The sequence below is a fragment of the Egretta garzetta genome, unplaced genomic scaffold, assembly GCF_000687185.1.
Source record: "Egretta garzetta isolate BGI_Z169 unplaced genomic scaffold, ASM68718v1 scaffold291, whole genome shotgun sequence".
In the NCBI taxonomy this organism is placed as follows: Eukaryota; Metazoa; Chordata; class Aves; order Pelecaniformes; family Ardeidae; genus Egretta; species Egretta garzetta.
In genome coordinates, this window is record NW_009258783.1 from 1,995,432 (window position 1) to 2,006,863 (window position 11,432).

General features: G+C 43.9%; 1 protein-coding gene across 1 annotated transcript in view; it reads left to right on the top strand.

The window, feature by feature from the left end:
• Positions 1-4,874: 4,874 nt before the first annotated feature.
• OPTN (optineurin) overlaps positions 4,875-11,432 on the top strand; it is a 28,125-nt gene continuing 21,567 nt past the window's right edge. Inside the window, exons 1-3 of the mRNA XM_035889155.1 lie at positions 4,875-4,879; positions 4,967-4,974; positions 5,859-5,864. The gene's annotated coding sequence lies outside the window, so the exon portion shown is untranslated. The remainder of the gene's footprint in view (positions 4,880-4,966; positions 4,975-5,858; positions 5,865-11,432) is intronic.

Genomic DNA, 11,432 nt, shown 5'->3' on the forward strand with positions numbered 1-11,432 from the left:
ATTCTGCCTGATTGCATCCCGATACCAAATGATTCAACAGAGCAATCCTTATTCACTTCTGCTGCCCTTTTGGTGAGAAACATGACAGCACAGCACAGGGGGGAGCAGGCTGTTCGGCTTTTTTTTATTTTGGTGGTTTTATCCCATTTTCCACCTCAGTCTGCGCCTAATTCTCAGATATGTTAGCTCAAGCTAAGAAGTAACTGCTCTGATTTCAAGTGAGATGGGGTTTACTCAGCTGGCTGCCTGCTTTGCTCAATTATTAATGTTGGAGAACTATTGATTTTGCCTCCCTGAGCTTAGTGGCAAACAAGTGCTGAAAAATGGAAGTGGCAAGCAAAGGAACTATGAAAAAACAGCATCTGCTTCCAACGCAGTTCAGTCATCTGAAATCCAAGTGGCCCATGAATTACGTTAACCTGTGAAAAGGCATTCCCACAGAAGTAATTTTTTCCTCCTGCAATTCCTCTAGTTACTTTCATTCAATATACTCTTCATTTCCTGGGTTCAAGGATGAGGTGTTTTGCAGTGATGGCTCTGGGCGAATGATACTTTCACGTGAGCTGGCTGCAATCTAGGAAGCACTTTGAGATTTGGTATGTAGATATCGCACTGGAATGTTTACAGGCAAAATGAGCTACCAAATGAAAGTGATATAATAGCCCAGCTCTCACTCTCAGACACAATCTTCCCCCCTCAATCTCAAAATGTACTTTACCGGCTACAGTCTCAGGCAGCCCAAAATCTTAGACAACCCCTTGCTTTCAAAGAATAAAGCAGAGAAAATGCCTCTTAAGAAGTCTACCTTCATGAGCTCTCCCTCACCCAGCCCTAAGCTATCCTATAGCCTACCCATCCTACACAAAAATCCTCCAGGACTCTAAAGCACTCTCCAATATGGTCTCTCTGCTCTGGGACATGCTACTGCTGCCAAAACCCACCGTGTGCAGCAGCAGCTGTGTTACAGCCCAGATTTGTCCTCAAGGAGGAACTACTGGGGCTTTTAGAGAGATCTGTACTAAATCCCCACACAGAGTACAGCCTATAAACAGAGGGAGTCGTTTCAGAGGGAAAGTTATCAGGTCAAGGAAAAATCTTTGCAGAAGTAAGAACAGGCTTTTACCATGATATCAGGGGGAGCCCAGATCCTACAGTGATGCACTATAGAAAAAACTGCAAGCAGAAGCAATCCCTCAAACGGAAACCTGTTGGGAATGGTGCCAGGTTGTAGTGATATTTGACCCCAGGCTGGACTCAGATTTTGTCACAGGTACCTTTCCTGGGGAAGAATAGGCTAAAGCAAAGCAATGAGACCCAAAGAGAAACTCTGTCACTTGGGCCCTACTCTGACATCGTAATGCTAATAAATGCGTAAGACAAAAATAGTATGTCAAACTGATAATATCTTAAATGAGTATCCAAACCCTTCAGCAAGAGTAGATGCCTACAAATTGTAACATTTCCTTCCCTTTTCAATATCTCTTGCATAAATAACCCCCTTTTAATAGACAGAAGCTATAATGTAATGCAATCAAACACAAGCCTGACTTTTCTTTCTCTGCAGTGCACACAATTGAGGCCAGGTACCCCTTCTCCTTTGTACCCTCTAACCCAGCAGCCAGCCAGAAGAATCAGGCAGCCAGGAAGAAAAGAAAGAGATTAAAAGAGACGGCTGCAAGTGAAACAGTGAGCACCATAGGAATGACTGCAAGGAAGCTGCCTGGGGTCCCGTTCGGGTTTCCATCAAGTCCTGTGCAACTCCGTTGACCTCAGGGGAGCTTAGCAAACAGAAGTAACCACATGTGTTTACCTCCTGTACACCATATTCTCCAATAATCTACCCAAAGAAAACAATATTTCTTTAGACAAGAAAGCAAGGGAACAAGTAAGCGAAGAAGGGGGAAAAAGTAAAACACATACACAGCAAGCATCAGTTTTGAGGCTACAACCTATGGGTTAACAAGATCTTTTAATAGGTTGTTTCTCTGTCCTCACAGAACACAGCATGCCTAGAAACACATTTTTTATAGATAGCTTTCTATAACGTCAGCTTGTACTAATCTCTGTAACTAGTTTATTGCAGCTATGATAATAATTGATCAACTTGTAAACCTGATTATAAAGCCTGCTCCCTCATCTGCTTTGTTCCTTGGCTGACTCTTGCTTTTGAAAGCAGCAAGAATTTACAGCGGTGGCTGTCTGCGGCATCCATTCCCTCCCTGGCTTGCCAGAAGCACAGTCTGACTCCCATGGAGTGGCTGAGGATGTCTGGTTACAGAGCTTCCAGCCATTAACCCCACCTGGATCTGGTCCCAGCTGAAAAGAGAATATCAAAGTCACGGAGGGAGTCAGAAAGGCTGGCAGAGGGGAAGAAATGCCTCTCTCTTGTATTCTAGCATTCTGCGGTCCTCATGGGTCACACTTGTGAGATACTGGACTGCACAGAAGTGGATGCCCTTCCAACAGCCCTCTGGATCTGATGGTTAAGATGCTGCCTGAGGCAGCTGGAAGACAAAGATAGACAATATATTAAGCAGGAGGTATCTGAGAGGGATCACTTGCTACTGGGGACACCCACAGGCTATCCCTTGAGAAGTTCAGTCTGAATCACCCCCAGCAGAGTTGATAGGCAGAAACAGGATTCAGCAAAGGGTTTGACATCTGGATATCAGTCTGCATCTCCTCAGGAATCTGGACCTGATTTCTGCATGGACCGATGTCTCTCCCTTTAATACCCAGGTACATCCTTCTGCTGAGAAAACAGATGGTTACTGTGCTGCCTGGCTGTGCCGTGAGGAACTTACGTGTTGCCAAAGCCATTTGAAAGGGGTTGGGAATTCCAGATTATGAGTACTGAGAAATGATGTTTTGTCAGTGAAGAGAGCACCGGGACAAGAAAGAAGTGCTTTGCCGTTTCTCAGCAGCACTGTGCTTCAGCCTCCAGTGGGGAAACCATGGAGTCGTGTAGCTCAGGAGCCGAGTTCTGCACTCATGAGTGAACGGGAAATCCCACCTGAAAGCCCCGTGCCAGCTGCAGCCTGGCTGTGTGGTTGGATCCGTCACGCAAGACAAAGAGAGGAAGACGTTTGTTCCACGACACAACAAGGTAGGGTCTCATGCACTGAGGCACCCAAATGAAGCAAATGAGGTAGCCCATGCCAGGCCATGAGGTTCTGCACAGCTCAAGTCAGGAAGCCCTATTACAGCCACATTGTCACACATTAACCCTAAATTAAGACAATTTATTTGCACACGGGAGGAATTTACCATGCACTCATGCACCCGAGAAATGAGCTGGATGCCCAGTGACAACTGGCCTTGCTTTAATTCAATTACCAGTGCTTGAAAATCCAAATCAAAGTCTCTGGATGAAAAACATGGCAATTGACTGACATAAAAATCCTTAATTTTCTAAGCCTAGATGTCCCTTTAGAGCTGAAACAAGTATAGAAATTATTGCCATGATAACTAGATTAAGTCTTCTTCTTGAGGACATGAGGTATCCAACTAAGCAAGATTTTAGTAGCAGTAATTACTTGATTTAAATAAGTGTATGTATTAAGTGTATGTCAGCAAAATACACTAATTATTATTCATACCACTAGTGGCAATAATAACGGTTAACAAATCAGAAGCATTGTTTCATGTCCTAAGGAGCTTTAGAAGCACTAAGGAATTAAGGATTTGCTAATAAAGAGTGGTGAATAAACAAAAATCACAGAAGGATTTTAAGAAGGTTGAATAAGCTACAGAAATATATGGAAGATAAATGAGAACCCAGAGGAATCTGGTTTATATTAAAAATCCCTAAAAACAATAATGTAACGTGGTCTGGGTGAAATGAGGTCAGTGTGTCTCTTTCCAGAACTGAACAGCCACGTCCACATTGCAGAACCCACAACAGAGGTCCTCTTCTTGGGAAATTCAGGACAGACACGGATGGTGATTCTGGCAAAAGTGCATCATGCCAAGAAGCAGATCCCAAAGACAAGGATAATAGCAGGATGAGAGAAAACTGCAAGAAGATGGTCGGAACATAAATATCCAGCTATATTAGCCTAATACCTTTCTCCAGTTCTACTTTTACAGAAATGATGGAAATTGTAATAAATAAATAAAGCCCTGCTGCTTCAGAAGGGGAAATCTGTGATCAAAGGGTTCTTTCAAGGTGCTATTAAAATGAAGGTATTACATTTATGCTTGTACTGAAGCACATAAGCAGCTATTTAATCAGCTCTGGGCCTGTTATTTTTCAGCTGCTGGCAATGTTAGAGCTCAGCCCCTGCCCAGGCTTTGCTCACTAGCAGCACTATCTTTGATTCAGTGCATTTTAGTGCTGTTTCTTAAGGCTCAAACCTACAAAACACCAACTTCACTTAAGAAGCACTGAGCGCCCTCAGCTGTCTGAAAAGCAGTTCGTTTTCTGCCCAAATTTCAAGTCTGTGTTCACTGCCTTGAATAGCCTCAGAAAAATTCTCCTTCACTTCTTTTTCTTGCAAACCAAAATTCTTCCCAGTATTCACCACTCTCGCAGTGACAGTGCAATGGCAGGCTCTGGATTTCTGGCCTGTTTTGCAGAGGACGAGTGCTACACATTTGCCACCAAGTAGGGCAGATTACCCTCGTTGTGCCCAGGAGGCAGAGCAGAAGTGCTGAGCAGCCAGGACTGGCATCCCTCTGGGTTCTCAGCATCACTGAGAGCTGGGGCACCCCTCTGTAGTCTGCAGGGCAGATGTCCATTGAAGGCCTCTCACTCTAAGCCCCCATGATGGTAACATCCTTTCTTAATCCCATGAGTTCTCTCTGACTTGGGATTCAAGGTTCTCAAACACACTTTAGTTTCATGCAGAGTTTAAGCTGGCATAAACCAGCACGGCTGCTGAAAGAATCACCCCTTCTTCCCCTCTGTCATAGAACCACAGCATGGTTTGGGTTGGAAAGGACCTTAAAGATCATCAAGTCCAACCCCCTGCCATGGGCAGGGACATCTTGCACATCTTGCTCAAAGCCCCGTCCAACCTAGCCTTGAACGCTTCCAATGATGGGGCAGACACAGCTGCTCTGGGCAACCTATGCCAGTGTCTCACCACCCTCACCGCAAAGAATTTCTTCCACATGTGCAATCCAAGCCTACCCTCTTTCAGTTTAAAACCATTGCCCCTTGCCCTGTCACTGCAGACCCTGGTAAAAAGTCTCTCTCCATCTTTCTTATAAGCCCTTCTTAAGTATTGAAGGTCTCCCTGTAGCCTTCTCTTCTCCAGGCTGAACAACCCCAACTCTTTCAGCCCTTCTTCACAGGAGAGACATTCCAGCCCTCTGACAATTTTCATGGCCCTCCTCGGGACCCTCTCCAACAGGTCCAGAAGCCACTTCTTCACAGTCTTCCACCAGAAGTTGCATGAGCATTAGTGAGCCAGCACAAGGGAAACGGATTTAGTACAAAATCAACCCAGGTTAAAATCTCTGGTCTGGTTCACTCTGATCTGTTTGTAGATTTCCACATGCACTTCTTTCAAAGGCAGTGCTGTCTTACACAGGCTTAAACACTATATAAACATTTCTCTCCAAGTGTCCTTGCAGGAGGGGCATTCCCAGGTATACTGGGGTGTTCCTACAGTCATCATAACGATACGCCAAGTGGCAACATAAGGAGGTCCCCTAAGTCATCAGAGAAATACTGCAATTTGTGCGATGCGCTTGCAAGCTTCATTTCCACTCAGTACCAGACACAGTATCTCAAGAGCAAGACAAGGATATCGTCCCATGCTGGTACACAGCTCTCCGGAGAATTGCTGAGGGTTCACAGCTTCTAAAGGCAGAAGATGTCACAACCTCCATAATGTTGCTGTAATTATTCTCTTAGTGGTTTGTAACACCTGACGTGGTCTTTGCTGCATCCGATGAAAAATGCCAGTGCAGCTCAATTCACTATGATAGCAATATTTCTCTCCTCTGGATTGTGTAAAAAGGGAAATAGTGATGAGTGCAGTTACACAACCCACCAGAGGTTATATTTTCGCACTTACTAGGAAAGCAGCTTGTGGAGTCAGAGAGCCCTTCAAGCAAATATCATAGCAAAACATTGGCGGTAAAAACAAAATAAGAGGCATTTATGACTAAAAATATTAAGAAAGGGATTTCCAAAAGGATTTAAATGGTAAAATTCATTAAGAACTGGATGTCATAATCCATTTGCCTCCAGGGTTTACTTGAGAGTTATGCCTTTTAAAATAATGTTATGCTTCCACCCAAATATTTTTGGTTTGACCACCTCTTTGCAGCCAGGAAGCAATGTTCCCTTTATGTTATAATGCATGATGGGCTAATTTCTCCCTGTGGCCCACATGGTGGTACAGAGCTGCAGACACTGTTCTCTTTTAATGGTGAACATGGTGCACTTCAGGATAAAGAAAACAGTATTATCTGTGAGAGATTTTTGCCACAGTACGTTAAGAATAGAGGCTTCCTCAGCCTTGTTCTGGCTTAATTTCTTCTTGCAGCTTTATAGGAGCACTGCAGAATTCCCCCATTGGGGAGTCACTTCTTCCAAGGGGAGCACGCTGTGCTGGACAGACCACTGCTCTCCCTCAACAAGGTGCACTGTCATTGCTCCTTGGTTGTCCAAGACTTCTCCATCTGACCTGGAATCCTCATGTTTCATTCTCCTCTCTCTGTGGCTCTCCAGTTCCTTCTCAATAACTCCCTAAAATAGTCCCACTTTTACTTTTGACCATCCTTAGGCAAAAGTAAGCCTCCCTCCTCCGTCTCCTAGCCCTGGGTCACATTTGCTCGTTGATCTGCCTGTGTTTTCCTGGCACAGCTGTACTTGGCAGCAGTGCCACATTCCAAGGGCTTCAGACATTTTCTCAGTCTGCTGCCTTCTTGGTCCGAATTTCACACTCAGAAAGAGCAAAAGAAAAGGGCAAAAATGCCTGTGTTTTTAAACACTTGTGGTATTCAGGAGCTCCTGACCTGTTCAACTGACAATGATATGGAAAGAGAATTGGTGCCATCTATCGGAGAGAGAAAACAAGGTCAGTTGTCAATTTGGCTTTTAGCTTTTCTGCACATTTATCCATTTTATTTTTTTCTTGCTCTTTATCATCAAGGGTGTAAGGACAGAAACAGCAGCACCTGCTGGCATGGCAGCTGTTGAGTGAAATGTCCTGCTTCCTGAGTGGACACCAGCATCTGTTGAGTGGTTGAGAAAGGAGAAGACAGCCCAAACAAGGATCCTACAGTACTGTCAATGGCAGTTACTCTGCAGACATGAGTCAGTTCATCTCTTCTGAACTGCCAGAGACAGAATCACAAAGCCACCAGGCTGTGGTTAACATTTTGCTCTTCTTCTCAGCCAAAAGTCTAAAGCATCCTAGTGACAGGAAGAAAATTACTTTGTCATCAGGGCTCCTAACGCACGGCCATGTACCTAGAGGAAATAGCATGGAGTACTTTTCTTGGTTTCTATTCTTGCTAGACAGAGAATAAGCGGGGATATTTTTGTCAATTTGAGTCCAATCACTAAATTTATTAGGAAAAAAAAAAAGATTACTGATTATATCTTTGACTGGTGACAGAATGAGTTTGTTTCAAGAAAGAAATCAGAGCTGCTGGTTAGGAATTCCAGCAACTCGGCACAATCAAACTGCAACTCATTTGAGGAAGGAAAAAGCTGAAAAGGAAAACCATTACCATACAATTTCTCTACTTACCAGCAAGCTCTGAATCAGATCCTCTAAAAGCTGCGCTAGAGGTACTATTTTTACTCCTCTATGTCATTGCACAGGGATGTTATATAATTGCAGTTGTAAAAGAAGTTATCCACTCAGCTGTATGTGGGAGGGAAAACAGCACATGACACTCTGCATTAAACAGTGTAGAATGGGCCAAAAGCAATTAGTTAGATATGTTCTTTGGCGACACCTTTGCTGCACGTACCCTGCCCACAACAGGGTCATCAGACTGAAAACATGATCTTGGGTCACTTTTTTCTACTCTTTTATTTCTGCCATGTCTTGGGTTCCTGGGCTTCACATTTGATGATTCTCCCTTTGAAGGGAGTTACAGTATCAACAGAAATAGGTTCAATACTGGGCTGTTAATCAAAAGTCCATGATGATCTCAGATTGAACATACCATACCATCTGCTAATGGCAGATGAACATTCAGATCATACATCTGACTTCCATGCTCTTTGTAGTTGTTTTACTGTAGATGATAATCTAGGGCCTGATACGTTTAATGTAAATGTTACCAGCTGGCTCTGAGCCCTCTCCAGGCCATGGTAGCATTTAATTGGAAGAAATGAATGCATTTCATTATCTTTCTTCTCTCTAGGTTATGGTGACATTCATCACACAGTACTGCTGACTGCAAAAGTTGGATGCACTTCATAACATCCCCATTCCCCCACTTAACCTGCTCAAAGCCTACAAAGAACATATCATTATGGTGCTTTCAAATTACCTGTCAATTGGAAATTAAACTGAATCAGCAAATTTGAAGTAACAGCAAACACGCCAGCATTTCTTTGGCAAGAAGCCCAGGTATTCAGCAAGGGTAATAGTCCTTCCACATACCCGTGGATACCTCTGTGGACAGAACAAAGCAAATCCTCTTTAGGAACCTGAGCTGCTCAGAGGAAGCAATCCAGACTGGCGTAGTGTATATTCACAGTGTCCTGAGAGAGAGGTCAGTCTTTGGGCTACGTCTGCACAGCATCTGTGGGAACCTGGCCAATATCAGGTGTTCTCAGCAGCTACCACAGCAACAGTCAGAAGCAAGAAGGCAACACTCAGACTAGAAAGGAAGAGCAGAGCCAACATAAAAGAGTCAAAGGCAGCATGAGTTCCACGTAATATAAGGCAGACAGACACACAGATAAAACTTAAGCCCTTTGTGTATATATGTAAAGATATACATAGAGACATGTTCTTTGTATCAAAGCTTTCTGAAGTTCAAGACTTTGTCCCAGCTTTGTTAGATTCTCAGGGTTCAGTTCCTGGACAACTGTAAAAACAGTATCCAAGCTGTTAGCCCAGGGCGACAAGAAGATAATTCAGCACAATCCTCCGTCTTTTCAGACTAAGCTAAGCTGCATTATCTCACATTTGCTAGGGAGCAAGGCTGTACACAAAGATTGTTTCCATGGCTCAGCTGCCACAAGGGAATTTCTTAAGTAACTTGACTGAATCTGAGCCCTTAGACCCAGAGCTGACCGATGTCTGTTTCCACAAACAAATGTTATACAGTGGCTTGGGGCAAGCTAGACACTTTTGTACCTCTTGCCTCCAAACATTTACCATCTGTGTAGTACAGCATAGATAGATGAGCTACTCATAACTCAGCCCAGCAGCTCAGACCGCTCACCAGAGAGAACAGAAGTCGCCTTCCTTCGCAGAGCCAACACACTCCACTCCTACATGTTATTCATGGCCTGCAGAATGGACAAAACAAATTAATCACATGAGACACTGTGGTGAAGAAAAAATCTGAATAAAATAGGTGGGCCCAAACAGTTGTTTCCTCCATTGCATTCTCACAACACTGAAGTGTAACAACAGTTTCATGCAAACACTTTAACGTTCCTTAGACAAAAGCAATTTTTCCTTTTCTGTAAAAAAAATTTTTTATTTTTCACAAGGCCTCTTTGGTTATTTCTTCCCCTCCCCTATCTACAAGTACTTTACTTTTTCTTTGGCTTTTAAAAAGCAAGAAGTTTCATTCCAGTTAGAATCAGATACATCACTTCTGATTCCAGGCAACCCCCCTCCATTTTACAGCTGCAAGCAAGGACTGTTCTTGCATTTGGATCTCTTCAAAGAACTGTGAAATACATAGATCTTATTGGCAGTGAAGCACACACTGAAATGCTGAATTGCTTCCCCCAAAACATGGATATTTGCTGTCTAAATAAGATCTGTTCCCAAAAATGAATTCTGGGTACTAAAACCAGACCTGGATTACTGTGGGAACAAACAGCTATGAGAAGTGTAATGAAATAGCAAATGCTTCTTTAAATTCTTCTGACAAGTAAAACTTGGTTTATCTTTGTTGCTCTTCTTTTGCCTTTGCTGCATACACAGTAAGGTCGTGCAGTTTGCAAGAACTTTGCTCAGAGCTCAGATAAAAAGCCGTGATAAGCTGCTAGTATTTCTGTTCCTTGTTCTCACAGTAGCTACCTTTTTTGCCCCTCTTGTTCCCGTGCACTCCTGTATAACACACCAGACAGGGATCCAGTGATGGGAGATGACAGTAATTCAGAGATCGCACTCCCTCAAGCAGAAAAGATCTCAGTGTACCTACTAGAAGCCGGATTCCATTTGTTAGCAGTGTAAGCAGAAAGCACATGGATTATGGGCTCAGCATGCGTAAATCTGCTATCAAACCTGTTCTTTATCACGCAGGTGGTCCCAAATGCTTGCTGGTTTTATTTCTAGGGAGATTTGTAACCTGCACGCTCAGTTTGAATGCTGAAGTCCTCAGCTGTAAAAGGATTGCTCCCTGCCAGCATCCACCATCCACTGTGCACCTCTCTTCTCTCCCTCATGCTGGGGAGTCCCTGGCTGCAGCGCTTGGGGGGCAGCTGGGGAGACTAGTCCGCAGAAAGACATGACTTCATTAAACAGTAGACAGTTCACAGCTCCTAGGAGATATCAAAGCAGCATTTTCAAATCAAATGAGCTTATTTTCAAGCCATGCAGTTATTTAATGAAAGAATGGTATTTTCCACTTGGAAAGCCAACATTTTAGCTAAAATAGCATTTTTCCCACTGAAAAAAAAGGAATCAAAATATCATAGTTGGCCCCATTACCTAAGAACAGGCTGTTCTGTGGGGTACTTCCCGCCCAGCATTCCTGTTAAAGACAGTCATTAAGGGTGACCTGCCCCAAAGAACTTCATCCCTGGGAACCAGGCATTTAAGGACTTGCCAGACATTGCATCCAGCCAGGACATTTAACAGCCATTATGGGGCAACACCCCCACAGTGTGGCAAACCCCATCCTAACTGATTTGATCATAGAATCATAGAACCCTAGGTTGGAAGGGACCTCAAGAATCATCTGCTCCAACCTTTCTAGGTAAGAGCACAGTCTAGACAAGATGGCCCAGCACCCTGTCCAGTGGAGTCTGAAAAGTGTCTGTCCTGGTTTCGGCTGGGATAGAGTTAATTTTCTTCCTAGTAGCTAGCATAGTGCTGTGGTTTGGATTTAGTACCACAAGAATGTTGATAACACACTGATGTTTTCAGCTGTTGCCAAGTAGTGCTCGGACTACTCAAGGACTTTTTGAGCTTCTCCTGCTCAGCCAGGTGCATAACAAGCTGGGAGTACAGCACAGCTAGCACAGCTAACCCAAACTGTCCAAAGAGCTATTCCAGACCATATAACGTCATGCTCGGGGGGAGTTAGTCGGCCAGTCGGTTGCGGGG